The 24,029-nt window shown below is 41.1% G+C and overlaps 1 protein-coding gene across 1 annotated transcript in view; it reads right to left on the reverse strand.

The window, feature by feature from the left end:
• Positions 1–16,070, reverse strand: part of MTFR2 (mitochondrial fission regulator 2) — a gene marked incomplete in the record, with an annotated part of 659,997 nt that extends 643,927 nt beyond the window's left edge. Inside the window, 1 exon segment of the mRNA XM_044076367.1 lies at positions 15,891–16,070.
• Positions 16,071–24,029: the final 7,959 nt, after the last annotated feature.

The following is a 24,029-nucleotide window of genomic DNA, read 5'->3' on the forward strand; positions in this document are numbered from 1 at the left end:
TCACATGCAACACTGTATAAAGATTCAGTCAGTGAAGTACCTATGACATGTACTTAGCCTATTACATGACCTAAGAGAAATCCTTTATAGCAGTCAGGCAAGCATAATAAGAAGTTATGTACCTACCATAACATTCCATGTTAGTTGTCTTCATCTCGCCTTCTTTCTTGCTGGATGGGTTCGGAGCCGATCCTCGGCTCCAACTCGGCCTTTTACTAAAGCTCGAGAGCTATTTATCGGCGCGAGGCCTCCCCTTATCCCACAATGCTAGGCGTCAGATATCCAGATCTCGTTTAGTAGAGCTAATACCATGGAAAAAAAACACCCATTCCCTCCACAAGGTTTACCTACAGTGCTGCAAACAGAGGAGGACGTAACCTAAAAAAGAGTCAACCATAGGAAGAAGGCCTCAAAAGGGATTCTTCTCGGTCCTAACCAGGCTAGGGGGATGGAGGGTGGGACGCAAGAAAGAAGGCGAGATGAAGACAACTAACATGGAACGTTATGGTAGGTACATAACTTCTTAATGGTAAGTTGTCTATCTCGCCTTCATTCTTGCTGGATGGGACAGCGTCCCTAGCACCTTAGACCTGGGCGGCTCATCGGAACAGACTCTTGAGCACAGTGGAACCAAAAACAGCTCGACTCCTGGAGGCCATATCCAACTTGTAATGCGAAATGAAGGTATGAGGAGTGGCCCACGTGGCTGCAGCACAAATAGATTCCATTGGAAGTCTAGCCTGAAAAGCTACCGACGTAGCCAATGCTCTGGTGGAATGAGCTTTTGGTTTTGTAGGGAGTTCTTTATGTCTCAGTTGGTAGATCAAGGTAATAATAGAGGCCAGCCACCTTCACCTACAGGATATAGTGGAAGCAGGAGGTTCACACCTAAAGAAGATTATGATGCTGCAACCTGTAAAAGCATACAGTTGTAACTCAGGTCACTTCATGCTGGGTGCAATAAATGACTTGCATTCAGATATTTGACATATTTTTCAGTTTGTTCAAAAGATGGATTTTTACAGAATCACTAGAACCATTTTCCAATTCTGGCTTCTAACCTCTGTAAGAACAGCATAAAATCCAGTTCAGGTCTCACACAATGATTTTACAGCATTTTGGTGGTGTTCCTGGGCTCTTACAAGTTTGTTATATAATGCAGAAAATACACAACTTATAGAAACACAAACTATGAAGGGGTGTGTCAGAAATACAAGACACTAAATATATCAGAACTATAAACTAGCAGCACCCTACTCCTACTATTATATCACTACTTTAATCTCAGAACCTTTAATACAAGGCGCTTAAGGAACGTAATAAAATTACTGAATGCGGCCAGCAGCCAGATGAATTATCTCCACAGACCTACACACTACATGCATGGGAAATGGTGGCTGACAAATGCACAGGGAGAAATTCCATCTCCCATTTTTAAAGGGGCAACCCCCCACAACTGGCAAGAGGAAATTTTGGTTTAATCTCAGAGAATATGATCTGTAAACTACTGAAGTCTGTCTTGATTTAGTCTTTACAGGGAACCTCTACAGAGTATAAACTGGCTTAGCAAGCTATCAACTGTAGAGACACATCCCTATAAACATTTTATTTGTTTCTTTCTTTTAATATATTAATAAGCCGCAGTGGTACAGCGGTAGCATTGTCGCCTCACAGCAAGGGGTTCTCCCGTTCGATTCTCAGCTGAAGCACCTTGTGTGTGGAGTCTGCATGTCCTCCATGCGGTCAAGTGGCGTTCAAAAGACAAGGCTTAGGGCGTGCCTTCGTTGAAGGATGGGCGTCGAGCTGGCACCTCGGCACCGTAAAAATCTACTGCCAATCATTAACGGACCGGAGTTCCACTGTGGCGACCCCTAACCGGGAAAAGCTGAAAGAAGAACAGTAACCTCAGTACAATGCTTTATGTAAAAATATGCATTCCTGCTCTTAATATTTATTGTACTAATGTTGTTATTATCTCTTTAGTGGAGCTTATCTCCCCGGGCTTCTATTGAAAATGGACATATATCCAGTTAAACTAGCCCAGTCAACAAACGTAAAATAAAATAAATAAAAATAAAATAAAAAATAATATCTAAAGGATGGCAAATCCCAGCAGTATCACCCATACCCTCCATTATCCTGAATCCAAGTGACAATATTTTTCCAAGTATGACTTTTCATCTCTGCCACAACTTACAAACTTCACAGTCAGAGGAAACTGTGTTGTTGCATCATGCTGACATCCTGCGTAAATACAACTTTTGTGTGTGACATTTTTGAGGCTTAAAAGAATTAAGCTCATCTATCACAAACAGATGAGAGAAATGGAAAGAACTAACATGGCAGCACAAGTATCACGAAACAAGTCATCATCAATATCCCTCCTTTTCCCCATTTTGTACATGGGGTCGTGACATCGTATTAACTGTCGCGATCTCTCTCAAATTCAGTACTACACTTCTGCCTTCAACACTCATGCCCGACTGTCGCAGATCTTCTCTCACAATCCATCCACCTCTTTGCTGAACAACCTCATTTCCTCTTACCTTCTTCCAGCCTGTCTCAAATCTTCTTCACCAAATTGGGAACGTGTGAAGAAAAGCAGAAGACAAACCACCACAAGCTGCTCTCTTTGATCTTTTCAGCAACTGGAGCTACTTTCACTTCTGCTCTAATGTCCTCATTTGTTCATCTGTCCCACAATGTGCATCCTACAACCTGTCTCAGGCACTTCATTTCCATCACCTCTAAATTTCCTTTATCAGCTCTGCCTTTACTGCCCAAGTTTCTGTATCATACAGCAGTACTGGTCACACCCTGTGTTTACACCCTACTTTTCAGTTTCTTTGACCTTCTATCATACACTGCACTTGACACTATGCCAGTTGGCTGCAACCCCTCTGATTCTAGCTTTGCCCTCTTCATTCAGACTTCCCTTCTCCTCAACAACCCCTCCCAGATACTTGAAACTATTAACCTGTTCCACTACCTTCCCATCTCAATTCTCAGCTTATTTCCTCAATTTGCCGATATTACCATGGTCTTATCTGTACTTAGTTTCATCCCATGTGCCTTCAGTTTTGCATTCCCTTCCCCTATCCTTTGCATGTTCCTGCTCAGAGTCTGCCTTTAATGTCACATCATCTGCATACAGCAACTTTGTTGATCTGTCCCATCCAACCAGTTTGCTAATGTAATCCATCACCAGTATGAACAGCAGTGGACTCTGAGCTGAACCCTGGTGTACACCCACTTCCATTGGGAACCCCTCTGTGAGACCAAACGCTGTTTGTACTAGAGTCATTGGATCCTTGTAAAGAGCCTGCGCTAATTCTACCAATGTTTCTGGGACTTCGAACCACCACAGTACTGCCCAAATCACCTTTTTGGGACTTGTCATATGCTTTCGCCAAGTCTAGGAATTCCCAGCTGGACTCTTTCCTCATCTCTAGCTTCTCAACTATCTGTCTCACTGCAAAATTTGGGGGTTGGGAGGGAGGCCTAATGGTTAAGGTGTTTGCCTTACAAACACAAGGTGCAGGGTTTGAGTCTCACAAGGGATAACTGGCCTAGCTGACCATTTTGTAGGGGGAGGATGGCATAATGGTTAAGGTGTTCATAGGTTCATACTAGGCTATCTGCCCTAGGGCATTTATAAGCCTAGCCAGAGTGTGTTTGGCTTTCGCCACCCATTTTAAATTAATTTTGCTATGCCTTTTTTTGAGGTTAGTATACTGTGCCTCTGTCTAACAGTGACACAGAAGTGATAGCCGGGGTAAACCTACGATCTCCCATCCACTCATCAAGATTCCTCTTGAAGAGAGTCAGTGTGGGACTCTGCCTAACCTGGACTGGGATTTTATTCCAGAGTGAAGGAAGCCTCTGGGTTATGAATCTGTCCCTCCAGCATGTCCTATTTATTTCAGTGCTGAGGTTCAAGTCTCTCGAGCGCGTAGCTCGATGGGATTTGGATTTTCTGAGGTGCAGCATGTCCATTAATTCCGGGTTGGACATAACTTTATACGTCAGGCACAGATCGCCACTGAGCAGGCGGTATGCCACTGAGTAGAGCTGGAGTTTCTTTAACCGGGCAGCATATGGCATCTGTTTGAGCCCTTTGATCCTCTTGGTGAGGTACTTTTGGGGTCTTTCCAGTTGCTGCAGGTGTCTGGTAAGGTACATCCCAAAAGGGGCACTGTACTCAATTATGGGCCTGATGAGGGATGAGTAAAGAGGTACGATGACCTCCCCTGATCTAGATGTGAATCCCTTCATGATAAGGTGGGCTATATAAAATGTTTTTCTAACCACTTTGGCCACGTGGTTGTCAAATGAGAGATTGCTATCAACTTGGGTCCCCAGGTCCCTAATGACTTCTTCTGTACTTAATGGATTACCACCTATGTGGTAATTTGTGGGCACTTTGTTTTTGCCAAAGGGGATGACTATACACTTTTTGGCGTTTAGCTTGAGGCCATGGCTCTGGCACCAGTTGTCTGTTTCTATGAGGCCCTTTTGGAGGATGCTTGTGTCGGCTGGAGAGTTGATTATGGCGCCCAGTTTGCAGTCATCTGCGAACTTGGTCAGCCACAGTCCTTCCGTGTTGGCCTGTACCGCCGAGAAATATATACCGTACAAGACAGGTCCCAGGACTGAGCCTTGTGGGACACCACTTGTAACTGGTTTGGAGTCTGACATGGCTCCAGCAATTCTAACCATGTGGGTTCTGTCCTTGAGCCAGTTTGCAACCCATCTAGGTGACATAGGGGTTTATATTTAAGCTGGTGAGCTTATCTATAATGCCCAAGTGGGGTATTGTATCGAAGGCTTTTGCGAGGTCCAGGTAGGCTGTGTGGACCACCTTCCCCTCGTCAATGGCCTTGGTGACTGTTTCAAAGAAATTGACCAGGTTTAAGAGGCAGGATCTGCCCTTAAAGCCAAACTGGGTAGGATCCAGTGTCTGTAGGTCCCCAATATCTTTATTTATGAGGTCCATGATGATCCTTTCCATAGCTTTGCAGACCAAGCTAGTCAGGCTTATGGGGCGATAGTTTCCAGGATCCGGTGAGGCACCACCTTTGTGGAGAGGGACCACTGTTGCTGTACGCCACACTTTGGGTACATATCCTGTAGTAAGGCTAAGATTGAACAGTAGTTTTATGTTTGGGTTTAGCTCTTCTTGGAGTTCATGTAAGACGCAGCCCGGGACACCATCTGGTCCCATTGATGCTGTGTTTTTTCTTTGGAGAGGGCGGCTCTTACCTGAGCATCTGAGATGTCAGGGGGGCAGCACTCTGTTGGGACAGATATTTGCCCTTTTGATGGGGAGAGGGGGGAGAAGTTTGCACTGAACCTGTCAGCTAGGATGTTGGCAATGTCTGTGGGCTCGGTGTATTTTTTGTCATTTTGGACTAATTCTGAGCATATCTGGGAATTCCCACCCAGGTTCCTAACATAACTAAAGAAAGCCTTGTGATTATCCTTAGTGTCCTGTGCAATTTTTCTCTCGAAGCTGGCCTTAGACGATTTTATGAGTGCCCGTAGTTTTTTGCTAATCCTGATCAAAGATGCCTTCCCTTTTTGGGATTTTGCTCTATCATGTAGTAGCTTCCTCCTTCTATTGTATAGTTTGTTTATGGCTGGGGTCCACCAGACAGGATGTCTGCCTTTGGAGGATTGGGTCTTGGTTTATTTGGGATTGCATGATCCATGCATTCCTGGAGGTGTTCATAGAATGCGTTTATAAAGGATTCTGCGGTCTGGGCTGTATTTTCCACAGGCCCGGGGGCTTCGAAGGATTTCGCCTCTGTTTTGAGGCTTGTGAAATTTGCTTTAGAGAAGTTTTTCACTGTGGTTTTCTGGGCAGGGGGTGGGGTCAGGATGTGAATATCCAGTGAGATTAGTTTATGGTCTGATCTTACCAGTGAGGGAAACACTTCTGGTCTGGAGCATAGTGTCCCCATGTTGGTGATGATCAGGTCCAGTATGTTTTCCCCTCTTGTGGGAGTGGTAACAAGTTGTTCCATAGCATTTGAGTTTATAAATTCTAGGAACCTTTGGGCTAGGGTGTTGGAGCTAGAGTAATGCTCCCAGTCTATGTTTGGGTAGTTGAAGTCGCCCAATATAATGGTGTTTGGAGAGACCTTCATATTTTCCAGTATTCTCAAGAAGGCCAAGTGGGGTTCCTGTGTTTGGGAGGGTGGTCTGTAGCAGGCTATAAACTGGAAGGCAGTTTTACCCACAGTTAGTTGCACATGGATAGTCTCTGATGCTTCGTGCTGTGCCACCAACCTGGAGGTGTGGGTATCTTTGACGAATATTGATACTCCCCCTCCTTTTGTGGTTCGGTCCAAGTTTTGGGGCTGAAAAGCATGGTATGAGGTATAACCTGGTAGTGCTGGGGTGCTCTCAGGAGCCTTGAACCAGGTTTCTGTTACTGCACAGATATCGATGTTCTCCATGCTAAGGAGAGTTTCGAGTGAGTGCATCTTGAGGTTTAGACTTCTGGCGTTGAGTAGCATTACTCTTAGTTTCTTATCCCTTGTGATACCTATGGAGGTGGGTTTGTCTTTTGAGCCTTGCCTAAAAGGCACTATGGGGGTGGCAAGAGCCTTTGCCAATATCCGAAAGCCCAGGGTGACAGGTGCAAGCCGTCCCTAGTGAAGCATCATGGCTTGTCGAGCATGTCATCCCAGGCTGACAGGCATTGGATCCCCTTTGAATGACACCAACACTTAAGCCAATTGTTGAAATTGATCATCTTGTCTTCATATTGTGGCATCATTCTTGGTGAGGGTAAGATGCTACTCAAGGTCAGGGTCATACCGGCCTGGGCTACATGCTCAGAGAGCTCCTCTATGTCTCTTTTCATGTAGTCCAGGGAGGTACGTCTCAGGTCATTCACACCAGCATGGATAATGACCAAGTCATATTTGTACTTGCCTTGGAGTGACCTGAGTGCTTGTGTTATGTGGCGGATCCTAGCGCCCGACAGGCAGCTCACTGTGACCTTCTCCTTGTTCAGCCTGGTGAGCGGGACGTCAGTGTGCCTGACGATATAGTCACCTATTACAAGTGTATCAGGTGTGTTGTTTAGCCTTAAGGGCTGTGACTGTTCGGCACACTGGCTTTGTGAGCTATGTGTTGCACGTGTTTTGTTTTGGGGTAGCGGTTGCTTGGGTGTCTGCTTTGGAGGTCTCTGCTGCTTAGGCAGATTTTTATTTAGAGCCTCCGAGTATGTTTTTGTGTGTTTATGTGTTTGGTTTGTTGTCGTGGTAGGTCTATGTGAGACTGGAATTGTAGTGAGTGTGGTTTCCTTCTCCTCCAGAACTGGTTACGCCAGTACTGAGTTGAGAGAGCTTAGCCTCCAGTTTGGCTATATGGTTGCATCTCTCACATGTGTTGGAATTTGTTGGGAGGAGGAGAGGGTTGTCTGTGTACATGAGGCAGTTGCAACATTGCCTCAAGATTCCCAGATTCACCAGCTGGACCGGAGAGGAGATTGACAACTGACCTTTGGACATGCTAGAATAGTATTGGGAATTCCTTTATAATTGAAAAAAGGGCCAATGGGGAACAAGGTACTCAAGGGGAGTTTGTGAGGGTGTAGTGCTTTTAATTTTTTAGAGCTGACTTATATAATTGCTTTAGTGAGCAAGTGCCAGGTAACTTAAATGCAATGTGTTACAGGTAACTTAAATGCAAAAATGACAAACAGTAACTTTCTTTCAAGTGAAACAAGGAAATAAGTACAGTAAGCAATGCAGATATCACTAGGGATCCACAGAAGTGCTAAAAGGCCGCGTTTTAGGTGGAATTAGCATTTCAGGGAAATAAACAAACAACAAGCATACAAATAAAGCTAGATTCAGCAGGCCTGGATTTAGTCTATGCTACAGCAAACAAGGTGTATCAATTCCAGTAAGAAACAGTTAGAATATGCAGGCACTATAAGCCTCTAACCAGAAATTCCCTGCTCAGAAGGGCAGAGTCCAGCCTCTCCTCCCACAAGAGTGCAGACCGCAATCCTTCTTAACGTAAAATAACTGGCCTGAAGCCCAAGTGCTTAAACCAGAACTAATACACTTTTAGAATAACAGACACTGAGCTCTCAATCAGCAGTTCCCAACTTAGAAGGATGTAAGCTACCTGTCCTGCCACCACAGTGCAGGCCACAAACCTTCCTAATGTAAAACAACTAGTCTGAAGCCCAAGTGCTTAATCCAAAAGACTTAGAAATGATAGCTACACTTTAATCAAGTTACTACCAGCAGTAATAAATACAACTGAATACTTTAAAGAATGCCTGGATTAGTGCTCAAGTTATACAAACAAAGCTAGATTCAGCAGGCCTGGATCTAGTCTATGCTACAGCAAACAAGGTGTACCAATTTCAGTAAGAAGCAGTTCAAATATGCAGGCACTATAAGCTTTAACCAGAAATTCCCAGCTCAGAAGGACAGTGTCCAGCCTCTCCTCCCACAAGAGTGCAGAACACGAACCCTCAATGTAAAATAACTGGCCTCAAGCCCAAGTGCTTAAACCAGAATTAATACACTTTTAGAATAACAGACACTGAGCCCTCAATCAGCATTTCCCAACTTAGAAGGATGTAAGCTACCTGTTCTGCCACTACAGTGTAGACCACAAAACTTCCTAATGTAAAACTGGTCTGAAGCCCAGGTGCTTACACTAAAAGGCTTACAATGAGTTACACCAAGCAGTAATAAATACATTTGAGTACTTTTAAGATGACGCAAAAGCAAAATAAAGTAGGAAAAAACACAAATACAGTAAAAGCAGATACATTTTTTTTTTTTGGAAAGAGAGAAAGGAGTAGCAGAAACTAAGCTGATTGGCCTTCTCAAATGCTCTCCCTGTACTGGGTAGAATGAGGTAATGACACTAGACTGGGAGGAGGGTCCAAGATCAAATTTACACTAGGGGCGGGCAACTGCAAAGCCACCAACTATAAAAACACTATACCAACAGGGAGGGTGGGAAACAAACAGCAGAAATGTTACTCACAGCTGAAAAGCAGCAGTGAGCCTTTAAATGAAAGTTTTAAACAGCTAAAGGAGCCACTAGAAAAAAGAGTTTAACTGCAACAAGTTATCATAAACAAACAACCCAACAGATGCTTAATAAGAGTGGACAATTTCCAGTTAATACCTCACACACAGTGAAACTAGCTAGAAAAAATACACAGTACACAAAGTGCTATAAACAACAAAGAAATAAAGAACAAAATAAACAAAAAACAGGATACTTACCTGGCAAACACAAGGTGCAGGGTTCGATTCTCACATGGGGTAATTGGCTAGGCTTAAAATGGCCCACATGGGGCAATTAGCCTAGTACTAACCTATGAATCCAAACTGCTCATCTCCCATCTTACTTTCTACTCTGCTTATCCATTTATCAATCACTCTCTCCAGAACTTTCATGAAATGTGACAGAGGCTTGATATATCTGTACTGCCCACAGTTGTGGAAGTACCCTCTGTACTTGTACACTGACATGATTATGCTTATTCTCCAGTCATCTGGGATGTGCCTCTCTCTCCACACTACTAGGAGTACCCCCAGGAGCCATTTCTTCCCCATCTCACCCAGCATCTTTATCATATCTGCTGTGGCCTCATCTGATCCTACTGCTTTCCCTGACAATTTTCTTTAGTGCTATTCTTGATTCTTCTAAGGTGGGTTCCTCCTCTTCTCTCATCATAGGCTGTGTCTGAGGCAGTACAATTTCTGAGCGATTTTCTTAATTTAGAAGCTGCTTTAAATACTCCGTCCATCTGCCTTTGATGTCCTGTGGACTAGTCAGCAGGTTATTGCTGGCATCCCTTATGAAGGATGTCTGACTATCTACTTTATCTTTCCCTTGCAACCCGATATAGTTTCTTTGTGCCACCTGCTGAGTCACTTTCCAAAAACTGGTAGAGTGCCTCCGATGCCCTATTCTTTGCTACTGCAACTCTTTTCTTAGTTTCTTTGTTAGCCAACCAATATTCCTTCCTAGTCTGGTCCATCTTTTCTACTGCCCACTTTTTCCGGCACTCCTCCTTTCTTTTGATGACTTCCTGGACTAATGCATTCCACCACCAGCTTTCCTTATGTACCTTATTTCCACACCTGGCTCGGCCACATATCAGTCCTGAAGTTCTCACACATGTTGCTTTGAGGCAATGCCATTCTTCAACTCCACCTATTTCTTCCTCTTCTTGGGGTACTAGAGTCCTGAGTAACTCCTTGAAGTGCTGTACTTTGTCTCCAGTCAACTTCCAGGTTTTCAGTCTGGTCTCCGTTGACCTTAGAGCCTTTTCTGGCCACTGCTTGCAGCAACCACTGGTTTATGTTGTGGGCCAACTGTTTCACTGAGAATGACCTTGCAATCACCGATTCTATCCCAGTGCCCTTTCCTTACTATGAGGAAATAAGTTGCATATTTGCTACTCTTGTACGTGATAATCTCCTTTAGATCCAAGACTTAATTAGTCTTAACTCATATCTCATCAGACCCATTATCAAATATACTGCCCCTTTAACATGCATTTGTCTAAACATTTCACTCAACTTGAGAAACCCCGATATGTGCGTTCAGGTCACCAATTATCAACACCAATTCATGTTGTCCCACTTTATCTAGTAGGTCCTGCAACTGCTGTATGAATGCACCCTTTTCCTCCCTATCACAAGCTTGCTGTGGGGCATAGGCTACGATTATGAATACCGCTGTTATCATTACGCTGGAGTCTGACAGCAATGAGATTATGACTAATTCTGATGACAAGCATCACTGCCTTCTGAAGCCTCCTATTCACAACAATTCTGACACCACTTCTAGCATGTCCTCCTCCTGAGTAGTAGACTTTGGATCCCAAGCCAAGTGGCTTTGCTACACTGCCCTTCCATCTTGTCTGTTGGATACACAGGATGTCCAGCCTCCTCTGTACCATCATGTCATTCGCTTCCATCCAGTCAGTGAACCTACATTGAGTGCAGCAATTCTTAGTTCATGTTTGGCAGGCTGACTGGTTTTATGTCAAACTATCCCAGGTAACCTAGGCTGGATACACCGGATGGCCAGTAGCTTATTTACCCAGGGCTGCTAGGTTTTACAGCAGGCACACACTGGCCAATAGTGCCACACACGCACCCATCCCACATTTAGCATGGTTCCCTGGAGTAGGTTTGAGTAAGCCAGATACTCGACCTACTTGTCACCAAATTGGCATGGGTAGTTACCGGTGATGTTAGTCAACATGACCGAATCCACCTACAGCCACATTTTACATCGAGTGGCTAGCCCTGCCACAGCACAGAGTCTGTGATCCGTGTTCTCCTATCTTGAGGATACTGTGCACCACAGTAGATACACAAAGTGGTTGGTCTATATAACTCTTCCCCCTATAAGGCACATTGTAGAGTCTGTGCTACTGCTCACAGCTCCTTTCATTAGCGTGTTTGAGATGAAAACACTCAAGCATATTTGTCGGAGGCGGGAGGAACCCACAGAGACACAAGGAGAACATGCAAACTGCTAACAGGTATTAGCCGGAAGTCAAGATCAAACCTTGTACCTTGTTTATGGGCATCAAAGACCTTAACCATTATGCCAAAAGGTCTGTATCAAGAAACATGTGAAAGGGTAAAAAATGAATGTTGCTACAGTACAAAGGATTATAACTGAGTCTCCAATTACAACCATTTTGCTGTACATTTAAGAATGAATACCAACAAACAACTTGAGAGCAAAGTTTGAGAGATATATTTCTTGACATTTATTTCAAGAAAATATAGCAAAGTGGTTAAGACTGAGGACATAAACGGCAAGTAAAATCTCTTGCATTGCAGAACATGACTTGAGTTTAAACCACTAGCATAAATAAGTACTGCAAAATGCTAAAATTCAGTAGTAACCCTAACATCCCTAAAAGAAGCCAATGCAATACAGCTCAATAAAAAAAAAACAGCATCACTCCTTAATAAGTGGTTACAATCACTACAAAAAACATACACCCAACAAAGACTGCTGGTCCTGTGATAAAGCCCTACTACAACTTATGATTTCTTCACAAAAACGTAAATTCTATGCATGCTGCCTGTCAGACACAAAGTCATATTTAATAAGACGGACAATGCCCCACCCCAAAAAAGACACAGTGAACCTAGTAGACCTCCGTCGCTTAAAAATGGCACAGGAAAAACAGTTTTATCAGTACAACACATGGGGAAAAATTTGGTAGCAGCCCCCCCCCCCCAAAAAAAAGGACAAAAACTCTGACTACCTTCATTTCAAAAATGTCACACAAAAAATAACAGCTTCATCAGTATAACAAAAAGAGAAAACGCATGGTAGCAGTACTGAGTGATTGGTATAAATAAGCACTGTACTGGCACCCCCATTGGTCATGAATAAAAAAACAACAAAATGCTGCTGCTCCACAAACTAAAACTGGAGCAGATTCTGAAGCAAGAAATGAGGAGCTTGCTAACCCATGTTAGTATGTATCCTTACATCATACAGGATACAGATTACAATAATTTCTTTACACAAGAGGTTCCCAATGGTACAACAGCAAGAAAGTGATGGAGCAGGGTGAATTTTTTAAATGGAAAATACCATACCACCACTGCCTAGAGATATCATTTACTCTGATAAGCTGCCAGCTGCAAGCATTCCTGTGTTAACTAACTGTGAGGGACAGGGCAAGCACCACATTGATACAAGTGATGAAGCCCATTTAATTACAAGGGTAACACTTTAGACAGCTCTGTTTAAAACAGATAGACCCCAGAGTATTATTTTGAATTGGGTTTCCCCTAATAGCGCACCTGTATCGACAGCAGCAAAAGTTGCAGACTTCCAGTGGCAGCAGGAATACAGCTAGTTGCTTCAAGTTTTCTTCTCAGTCTTTTTCCCCATTTATACAAAATGAAATTACTACTTGTAATGCACAACTATGTTTACAGAGTATAGATAATGTAAAATTTAGTCATGCATACACTTTTATATTCCATTTAAGTAAAATGTATTATTAGATGCAACATTTCAGTTATGTACTGAAAGCGGAAATTTTAAAGTTTACATATATATTAAATCAGTTAAGGAATGCATCTTGTTTTAACATACACCTAAGAACGTGTTTATCATATTAACACACTCTGTGCCAAACTATTATTCTTTAAACTTATTCTCTGCTTTTGAACTCATAATTTCAAAAAAAATATAAATACATTTTCTGAGAAGTTTGGCTTGCCTTTTGTTTGACAAACCAACCTTGCAACACTGCTTGCATAACAAGCCAGTTTCGTACTTTACAAGAACACAAAGCATTCAGATACGTAAACCTAGTAGAAATCTCTAAGCAGCTGAAAATTTAAAGAACATACAGAAAATGAGCAAATTTGTGATAAGCAAGGATGATCCTGAGAGAAATACTACAGGAGTTGAATGATATGTTGACACCATGAGGTTCAGAACAGATTTTAATAGCTGCATAGCTATATACACTAGGCTAATGACAATGATTGTAAACCTAGCCACAATCTTACTCAGTTATGTCCCTATGTATTTTGGACATTTATTAGGCAGGGATATGTTAGAAGCCTATAGAGGTTACATGGGAGGATATGTTAGACAGAGGGAGACATTAATGCACAAAACTATCAGGGAGATGGTGGCCAGACCTGGTGTGAATTTCCAATCTCCCATCCATTGGTCAAGGCAATAGGGTTAGTGACAGACTCTGCTTCATATGGATGCAGACTATTCTAGATCATGGGGATTCTTTGAGACATATGTGTCTCGCCAACATGTCTCATTTATGTCACAAGCAAAATTTAAATCCTTGGATGTAATTGTTCTGATGCTGTTTTGCAAATGTGCAAAAGGTCCATCAGAACTGGATCTCGGGATTCCTTTTATGGCAGGCGTAGATCGCTTTTCAGTAACCTGTAGGAGACAAGAATATGCAGACAGATCTTTAAAGCGATCCCTATAGGACAATGTGTTTATATCCTGGACTTTCCTGTGGCCATTCCAACTGTTGCGTATGTTTGGTCAGGTACATGCCAAAGGAGGCATTGTACTCAATGATGGGTCTGATAAGGACCACATAACGTGGCACTATGACTTCCTTGGACCTGGATGCCATGCTTTATTTAGTTGAGCGACATAGAATGATTTTCTTAATACCTTGGCCACATGTTGGTCAAAGGCCAGTTTACTGTCAACATATGTTCTCAGATCCCAGACTACCAGGTTAGCTCTTAGGTGTGTCTTATCAATGGAATAATTTGCCTGGGTGGCAGTTTTCTCAAAAGGTACTACAACCATTTTTTGGCATTGAGTTTTAATCCATGACTTTGCCACTCATAATTTCTCTGTGTTAAACCCTCTTATAAGATGTTTGTGTCATGGGGCGAATCTAGGATAGCTTCCAATTTGCAAGCATCTGTGACCTTGGTCAGCCAAACACTCGACACTAGCCTTTACCTCAGAAATATATAGCAAATAGGAGTGGTCCCAGCACAAAGCCCTAAGGTACCCTGCTGGTGACTAGTCTCTTAGCGGAAGTGGCATCACCAACCCTAACTTCCTGGGTCCAGTCTGCCAGCCAACTGGCAGTTCACATGGTAGTTTATGCACACTTTAGTGAGTCTGTCAACTGTACCCAAATGGGGTACTGTGTTGATTGCCTTAAGCAGGTGCAGTTAGGTGGTATGCACCATTGTCCCCTCATCCATTGCCTTGGTGACCTTCTCAAAGAAGTCCACCAGGTTTAATAGGTACAATCGTCCCTTGACAAAGCCAAACTGAGCTGGGTCCTGTGCCTTTGCTGATCATTTACATGATAATTTGTTTCATGGCTTTGCAAATTAGACCAATAGGTCTGTAGTTCCCAGGGCCAGTTGATGGTCCAGCTTCTGCAGGGGAATAACCATTCTCCGTTTTAGTAGCATAAAGCAAAAATTGAAAAGTAACTTAAGTGGTCCCGATGGGTCATTTATTTATACATTTATACTAGGCTATCCACTACCGGGGTCCTTATAAGCTTAGCTGTGCAACCCAACCTGGTTTTATCCTTGAATACATTGGAGATCTATATTGTGGGGGTTATTAGTAATAAACTATTTTTTTTGTTTGTTTGTTTTTTTTTGGGGGGGGGGGCAATGTTAACTAATTTCAAACTAACTTATTTAAGAGGCATCCCGGGATATTGTCAGGGCCCACTGAGGCTGTGTTTTTGGCCTCAGTGAGCGCCGCCGGGGACCTGCTTCCTGTTAAAAGTTTTGGGGGTATGCTACTAGGTATTTCATAGAGGAAGGTGGTGAGGTTTTTTGAATTTATCAACAATCAAATTTGCTATCTACTCAGTTCCTCACACAGCCTTGTGGCTGTCTTTCACCTGGGAGGCTATCTTAATGGCATTAGATATGATGCCTTACGCTTGTGAGTGCCACCTGTGTGGCAGCACGTAGTTAGATAGTGTTCTTAAGGCAATTACAAAATGAACCTGAAGAATAATTCCGCTGTTATAAAGTTATTTTTCCAGAGCTGTTGGAGCACTTACCGGCCCCAGCTCCACATATTACCCATATAGCATTTATCACATGCGTTGTTCAGTGATAAAGTGTAGTCCGGTATACCGATCCCAGTCGAATCCTACGAACATGCCAGAACACTAAAAACACGGATATATATAAAACACCATTCCCAAAGCGTCTACAAACAAAACATAAAAGGACGCTGATCACTGTCCACGCACGCAAATATCAAGGGCAGACTAACTTTATTAAGAACAAGCATGGGCATAACGCTTTCTTGAGCACAACGTACAAAGAATATAATTTACATAAATCTAATGGAAAAATGCTACCTACCAAAAAAATCTGAAGAACCGTTTTTAAACTGTATACTCATAATATTTATTATTCCGCTTCCTAGTTTGTCCCTGGAGGTCTGTAACCGTACAATTAAACTGCGCGGGCTTTACCACGCCCTTTCATTTCCATTGGATGGCACGGCAAGACGAGCAGCACTGGCCAGTAACTGTTAGATTAACTGAAGAAATACCCAATCTGAATATGAAATTACATTTTCTGGATCCTTATACAGAGCCAATGAAACTGATGAATGAAAGGGGACTTAAGTAGCAGTGCGAAAAGAACTGATGTTAAGCGAAAGTATGTCTTGCACATTTGTAACTGTTTACTGTCCAAACATGAGAAAACGTGTGAAGTATGGGGCACAAGAACACTCCAGAAGGTATAGGCACCTAGAGTGTGGAAAACTCCTCATTTTGGTCCTTCTCCATATTCAAGCAATACGAATTGTATAATTGACGAATAATCCTGAATCATGTTATTAAAGTCAAAGAAATTATAGCAGGAACCTATAGTTCTCAACCAGTCAGCGACAAATTCAGAAAGGATCAGGGACACTTTTGAAGAAAGACTGACAGAATGAGAGTGTGAATCACTATATATTTTCTGAAATACGATACATTTTTAGGATTGCCAGCTTACTTTGTGGCTAAAACTGGACTAAGGGTGCGCCCCTTGCATCACCCATTCCCACCCCCTCTCCCGTCCGTGCCCCGCCCATTTTGTGACATCAGCTGATGGGGACGTCCTCTTTTTTCTGTTCCGAATGCCTGCTTTCAGACGATTTTTTTTTCTAGAAAATCAGCTAGTTTAGCAAACACTTATAGTTTGTTTCCTTTTGTGAAACAGAATACTGGAGTTTGTACAGTGTTTTCCTATCAGAGAATTGATTTGATTTGTGGATAGCCCAGAAAAAAACTGATAGGTGGCAACAGGGATGATTTCCAATTTCCCACCTGGGAGGTCAGCTGAATGCAGCTGCATAAGTACAGTGTCCCCTGTATTCTGTGTAATTGCTAGCAGGTATACAGTCAGTGGAAGCCAAATCGGTAATGGTGTTTTTAGTTGTCCAGAGGGTGCACATGTGTTATGATTTCCTTTAATTCTTTGTTAAGCTAGTATTATACTAATTTGTAAAGATGTGCCTTTATTGCTTTGTAACTTCTGTTACTATATAGCCCCCTTGTAACTGAAAAGTAACTCATCCACCTGGCTGTACCAAACAAAACGTGTGTGAGGTATAGTCAGGCAATTCCTTCAAACAAGAATGATTACCTTAATTACATCTCTGGTTTAATCACTTGGCTCTTCTATATATCCAAGTCAGTAACTAAAGCCTGTCTAAAGTAATGTCCCAGAACAGCAAATTGATACTGCTGGTGTCAAGAAACTCCTCCCTATGTGATAATAAATTTGTTTTAAACAAGTGTTCTGCCATATGTTCATGTGATTTTTTTTGTTTCATGAGTGCATACTGTTTATCTATCACTTATCAAAAAAATACAACATGAACACTGGTTTTAACCATCTGTCCTTTAGTTTCTTGCTTTCTGTCCAACTCCTAATAAAGCAGTAACATATTTAGAAACTGTAGAGCTGTATACCTAATCATGATGCACACACTAGGCTAAAGGCTGACTGACATTCAGTAAAAGTGTGTTGTTTTCATCAACACTTATTTGCTGTACTTCATACAGTGTAGTAACTGTATCTTGCATATATACAACACGCATACACACACACACACACACACACACACACACACACACACACATACATCTTATGCATTTTTTCTAATAAACAAGTTATAGTCAAAAGATAGGAGATTTACATAATCCTTGCTTTTCAATTACCTGTCCCCTGTGCAGTCATCCTTTCTACCTTATGCCTCTAAGTGTCACACCTCACACGATGCCACATGGACTTAGCCCCCTCTTCACGGAACTGCTAGCTTAAAATGTGCGCGCAACTGAATTTACTTCCATGCTGGTGTTGTAAGCACACTGAGCATGATTCTCATTAAAGGAGAAAACTGCGCTAATACCGCAAACACTCCCCTACTGTTAAATTTAAAACATTTCCAGGCACACTGCATAGGCCATTTTCCCATTTTCACTCAGATTCCCCTGCATCTTTCCTGTCCCTTATTTTACTGTAAGGAACACCCACCTGAAGTCAACAACATGAACAAAGGGTCAACAACATACATTGTTATTATGAGACAACAAGAAGCCACCTAGGGGAAAAGGGCTCTGTTCCATTTTACCCTTGCTACACCCAGGCTCACTCTGCTCTCCTGCCTTGAATCTCTGATCTGCAACACAGATTTTTCATTTTAGGGACAATAGGCAGCTGCCCGGGAAGGAAGAAGAGAAGTACAGTCTTCTTGTGCATCAGGGATGGACTCTCACCACACCTCCCATTTTTCCATGCAATCCCTGCTTCATCTGGGACAGGTGCCATTTTCAAAATAGTCCCAAAAATTCAGTGCTTTGCTTTGTCTTCCTAGTAATAACATTCTAAGTAAGGTAAGCATTTCACGGCGTAAGCCAAACTTAAAGTGGTCTTGTAGGCTTTCAGTGTATTGTTATAAATAGTATGCAAGACTGCAAAGGCATTTTTATAATAATTTGCATAACGTGGTTTCTAATTATGTAGCAATCACTTTTCTATAATACCCAATACTGACAAGTTATCAATAGATATAAAGCATAAGGAGCATTACGTTATTATGCACACTTACTATAATTATTTAATGCACTCTTTCACAAGAAAGACACCAGGAAATTATAGCACATAGAGACTGTGTTAACTGAGAATTTTGTAATGTGCCTGTAAAAAAAATTATCATGTAAAGATATGATGCTGTACATTGTTTAGAAGCGATATATAATAAACAACAGGAAAAAGCAGCAATTGCAGCTTTATAAATTCTAGTAATGCTTTGGGTCAGGTTTTCCGTTTTTCCCTTTTCACTATGAATCACCTTGCTGCTGTGAAGATGCAACAGACGGGCAGCCAGAGAATGAGGTCATCATCATCATCACAAAGTTCTGTGATAGAGATGCTGCATGCAAAGTTTGTCAGGGTAGCTTACAAGAGTGTCACTGTAACTTTTGCTAACATTGCTGCATTGTTAATAGTTAATTTAGGAGGTGTTAGGAGCTGACTAGTGCAGTAATCTTGAAAGAAAAACCTGTTACGACTGTAGTCAAATAAAAGCAAGATGAATATTTCATTTTATACATTTAGACACTAATTAGAAGTAAAATATTTTAAGCAAAGTAGAAAAGGAAACCTTCTAAAAAGCAAAGCAACTTCTTTCGGGTTTTCCCGGTCTGCTAATGATTAGCAGTAGATTTTTACAGTGCCGAGTTGCCGGCCTAATGCCCAATCTTCCAAGAAGGCACACCCATTCATGCACGCACCTACCTGCATGTGTTTTAAACATCACTCGACCGTGGAGAGGATATGCAGACACCGCACTAATTTTATAAATTTCACAAAGATTGCAGTGAGTTCTGCTTTTGGTGCCCATCTAGGTATAAAATAAAGCTGCATTTAAACATGTGGATCATGGAGGGGCAACATATCATTCAATCAACCTGCTGCAGCTGTAAAAGTGGCAGGGTGCTTGCTTATGGTGGCACAAAACCTGGACTTCACGTGTCCAGTTTTGAATATTTCTAACCGGACAATTTGTCAGAAAACCGGACAGGCCGGTCAAAATCCGGACAGCTGGCAATCCTATTTATATCTCTAATTATTCTTACTATTAATTACATTTAATTCATCACCTTTTCTCCAAAAGTTACAAGTTTTAGGAGGGATTAAGAGGGACAGAGATAAATTCTGAGCCAAAATCAGAGACAGTCGAGAGGTATTGCAGGAACTACCCTACAGAAAACCTTAGTCAATTAGCATAAATAAATGACAAGTGATGCATCACCGGGTCATACGAAGGATTTTATTTTAACAGCCAGAGTAAGATTGATCGATTAATGACGATTGACGGAGTAACTGATTGACAGTTAAGCATAAGAAAATCTTTCTCACTCACACACGCACACACATTTTTTTAAGTTACAAAACCTCCCATCTCTTAGGGCTTTGGCCAATAGCATGACCAAGATAAAAGTGGATGTTATCATTGTATTTGCAAATGAATCTTTGGTATTGTGTGTTGTCCTTCTCATGATTCAAATGACATTTTGCAATAATTTTATTTTCTTACTAGCCTTAGTTCCCTGTTTTTGCTCTAGATCTTTGGCACTACTTTATCCTAGTGATGATTTTCAATCATGATATCAAAATAAACTTTTAGGCAGATATGATATTCTAAAATGCCAGCACAATACAGAAGTTTATTGTGATGCCCCTGTGCTGGCCCAGTAATCAAGGAGCCTCAATCTTCACCACTGGCAACAGTGGGGAACGTACACACTGGGAGGATGACAAGTACACACACAGTGAAGTGCAATTTCCCTTAAGAGCACACAGAGACCAGTCAGTCTGGGGCTGGTTTCTCCCTCTTTCTCCAGATCCCCAAATAAGATTCCCCACTGGCACAGCTATAAGGTTGAGATCTCAACTGAATGGCCAAACCAAAACCTACAGCATCCTCTCTGTCCAACCACTGCTTCATGTCCCTGCCTAAGTAGCTGACACACACACACACACTTTGAGATTTGATTGATATACAAACATACACACACACCCGGGAAAGGCTGGCACAGGTTTATTAGCTATTCTCCCTTCTGCCCAGACTATAAGGTAGTTCCAACTGTCACCAGACAACTCTTTATCATTTACTTAAGGCCCTTAACAAAGGGTGTCCAATCCTACTGTGTAATGTTACTATTATCCAAATGGTAGTCTGACCAAGAGCAAGGCTGTTTAGGAGTGGACTGTACAGTGTCACCAAACAGATATGCAAGTACTCTAAGAGCTTAAATACGTCTCACAAATAGCCACAAATATAGGTTTAAATATATTTAATAATAAATAATAAAAGAATGAGACAATACTAAGTATGCATTCACAATGACTTCAGAGTTGAAAATCACAGGAAATATTTAAAACAACATATCAGGATAGTTGCAAATAAATAAAGAAAACAGCTAAGCTATATTTTACTTACTATATTCCTCTCTAAATCTAAAAGAGTTACTATGCCCTAAAAACTTACTTACAGAACATGCAGGCAGAAGTGCAGAAGGTGGTGATGAGTGGATGTTTCCAGGTCAAAGACAAAATACAAAATGCACAGTCTCTCTGAGAGAGTTCCTGAATTAATGTCAAATATTACTGCTGGGTTAGCTTGGATAACATATGACATCACTTGTTGTCACCTGACTTTCAGTTCCCAAGCTAAACCCCCATTGTAGCATTCAACATCTCTTTATGAAAATATGTAGACAAAGGCTTCTGCATAGAGCTGTGCAGCTGCTGGAAATCATAAAGCAATAAAACACTTCCACATCTCAAGCCTAGCAATTACTTCTGTTCCAAGACAATACAAAAATGTCTAGCTCTAGACATTGTGTCTGCTACTGAACTGAAACCGAGAGATATCTTTTATAGCACAAACGTAAAACAATTTAATTTCAACTTATTTTCTTGAAGTTTTGGAAGTTAACCCTCTATGTTCTAGTTTATACCGCTAAAACATATACATTTACAGAATTACAATAGTTTATATACATTTATATTCTAAGCCAGCAGGGCATGCTGTGGTTACATTTTAGCTCAGTACTTTACACACACTTCTGTATAAATCATATCAATATTCATAAATGACATAAAATTATATACAAAATTCCAGATAGCTGGGCTGGCAGTATCTCCTTCTGTTACATTTCTATATAAATCATATTAATATTCACAAGCGACATATAATTATTTACAAAATTCCAGCTAGCTGGATTGGCAATATTTCCCTTTTGTACACTTATATTACAAATAAATATTTTCTTTTATAAATCACATTGCTGTAATTCTAAACAATACATAACACTGCATTGTAGTAAAATAAAAGCTGACACAGACATGTCATCAGTGCTGCTGTTGTATGGACGATAATGGAGAACACCGGACTGCAGTACTGTTTTTCATACTGCAACGTTATGGCAGAGTAGTAGTTTGACATCTGCCTGCCAAAAAAAAAATAAATAAAAATTCTAAGAAGTCATAACAGAGAAAATCCCAGAAAACAAATAAAAAACTATCTGAGTCCAATCTCTCCTTCACCTGAATAAGTAACATAAAACATTTCTAAAGCTGTCAGTTGTCTTATATTTTTGTTTGGTTTTTGTTTGGTCTCTTGTAACATTTTTGATTTTCTGGTAAATCCCTAAGGATTACAGTCAATAATGTCAGATATTAGTGCTTCATTCTTCTCTTAGTCCAGGAATGCAAAGCCTGTTCTGTTATCTTAAACATCCCTGATTTAGCCTCATACCTTTTGCTTTTTCTTGCATAAATCACGCTTCCTAATCATGCAAAAAATCCACCTTGAAGCAAAACATGTTATACTATTCAGTTGTAATGTCTGTGATGTTGCCTCATGCTTTTGCTCTGTCCCTTGTGAAATTTTGATATTCTGGAATATCCACGAGGATTACATTCAGTCAGTAAGGTTAGGCATCAGAGTTTCATACTTCTTAATGTTCAGAAAATGCATTCCATTGTTGTTCTATTAACTTTTTTTGTGTGTGGATTAATAAATAAGCAGTATTTGTAGTGATATAAGGGGTACTAACATCTACTTTCTTGGATGAGACTCACACATGCTTCATTGCTCTCCATTATCACCACTGTATGAGAATCTTTTGCAAAACTGTTTTCCTAGTTTATGCAGATTTACCATTAAACTGTTCTTATATGCTGGAATTTAACTCAATAACGTAAATCAAACACATTATGAAAGCAGCACCGAGTTATGCACTTTTCACATCAAAACAAACGTCAGAGTTAATTAATATAAGAAATATAATACAGATGACTGCCATCTGTTATGGAGGCTGTAATCTTAGTAACTTCTTAGTAAGTTCTCTTGCCTGGTGCACCTTTGGGTTTTGAAGAAGTCTGTTACAATGTTTTAATTGCAATTTCTCTCCTTTTATTTACAAAATTGCACTGAGAAAAATAGGATTTTTTAAATAAATTAGTGTATCTGAAGATGATATAACCCAAAATGATGCTTACCTGAGAATGTCAGTAGCAGAATTCTAAATGTTCAGCTAATCAACAATTTAAAATTTGAACTGGCCTGACTTTAACCCATATTGTAACTTGTTTTTCAACCTTCTGTTTCTTCTTTCAGTGGTCAGCCTAAACATTTTATTCCAAGGCTCTCTTATATGTATTTCTGAGTTTAAACTGAACAGTAGGAGACAACTATACTTTCAGCAAACATTTCTACTTTCAGGCAGATATTATGACTATAGGATGAACCGTTTTAAGTTTACATAAAACACGCATTACTGAGTTCTTATTTGCTACAAACATTTCACAAGAAGAAAGCATTGTAGGTTTACACATTTAAATGTCTTACTTCCATGACTATTTCATTCACAATAAAAAGAAAACAATGTGTTTTACCTATAAACTAATCTTTTCAAAATGAATCAGAGTAATCATTGTAATCATCAGCCACCTTTTCCCATTTACTACAGGGGGTTGGGGTGTTGCATCAACCTTTGCATCTCATTCGATTTGATGCCAGGCTCATACTTTCTTCAACAGTCATGCCTGACTGTTCCAAGTCACCTCTCACACAATCCATCCATTTGATAGACAACCTCACAAATTTTCAGCAGATTGTTTTCTGCTTTCCTGCACATGTGCCAAGACCACATCTGTTCTCTTTGACCTTCTCTGTAATTGGGGCTACTTGGGTTTCTTTTCTGATGTCCTCATTTCTTCATCTGTTCCACAGTGTGCATCCTACCACCCATCTCAAGCACTTAGTCTCCATCACCTACAGCTTCCTCAACTGCTCTGCCTTCACTGCCCATGTTGAACCCTGATATGCACCTATGACCACTGCAAACCCCGCTGTAAGTCCAAATGTTGTATGTACTTGTGTCATTGGGTCCTTGTACATAGTCTGTATGAATTCTACCAAATTTTCTT

Source organism: Protopterus annectens, chromosome 1.part1 (assembly GCF_019279795.1).
Source record: "Protopterus annectens isolate FY-2018-M chromosome 1.part1, PAN1.0, whole genome shotgun sequence".
NCBI classification, from domain to species: Eukaryota; Metazoa; Chordata; order Ceratodontiformes; family Protopteridae; genus Protopterus; species Protopterus annectens.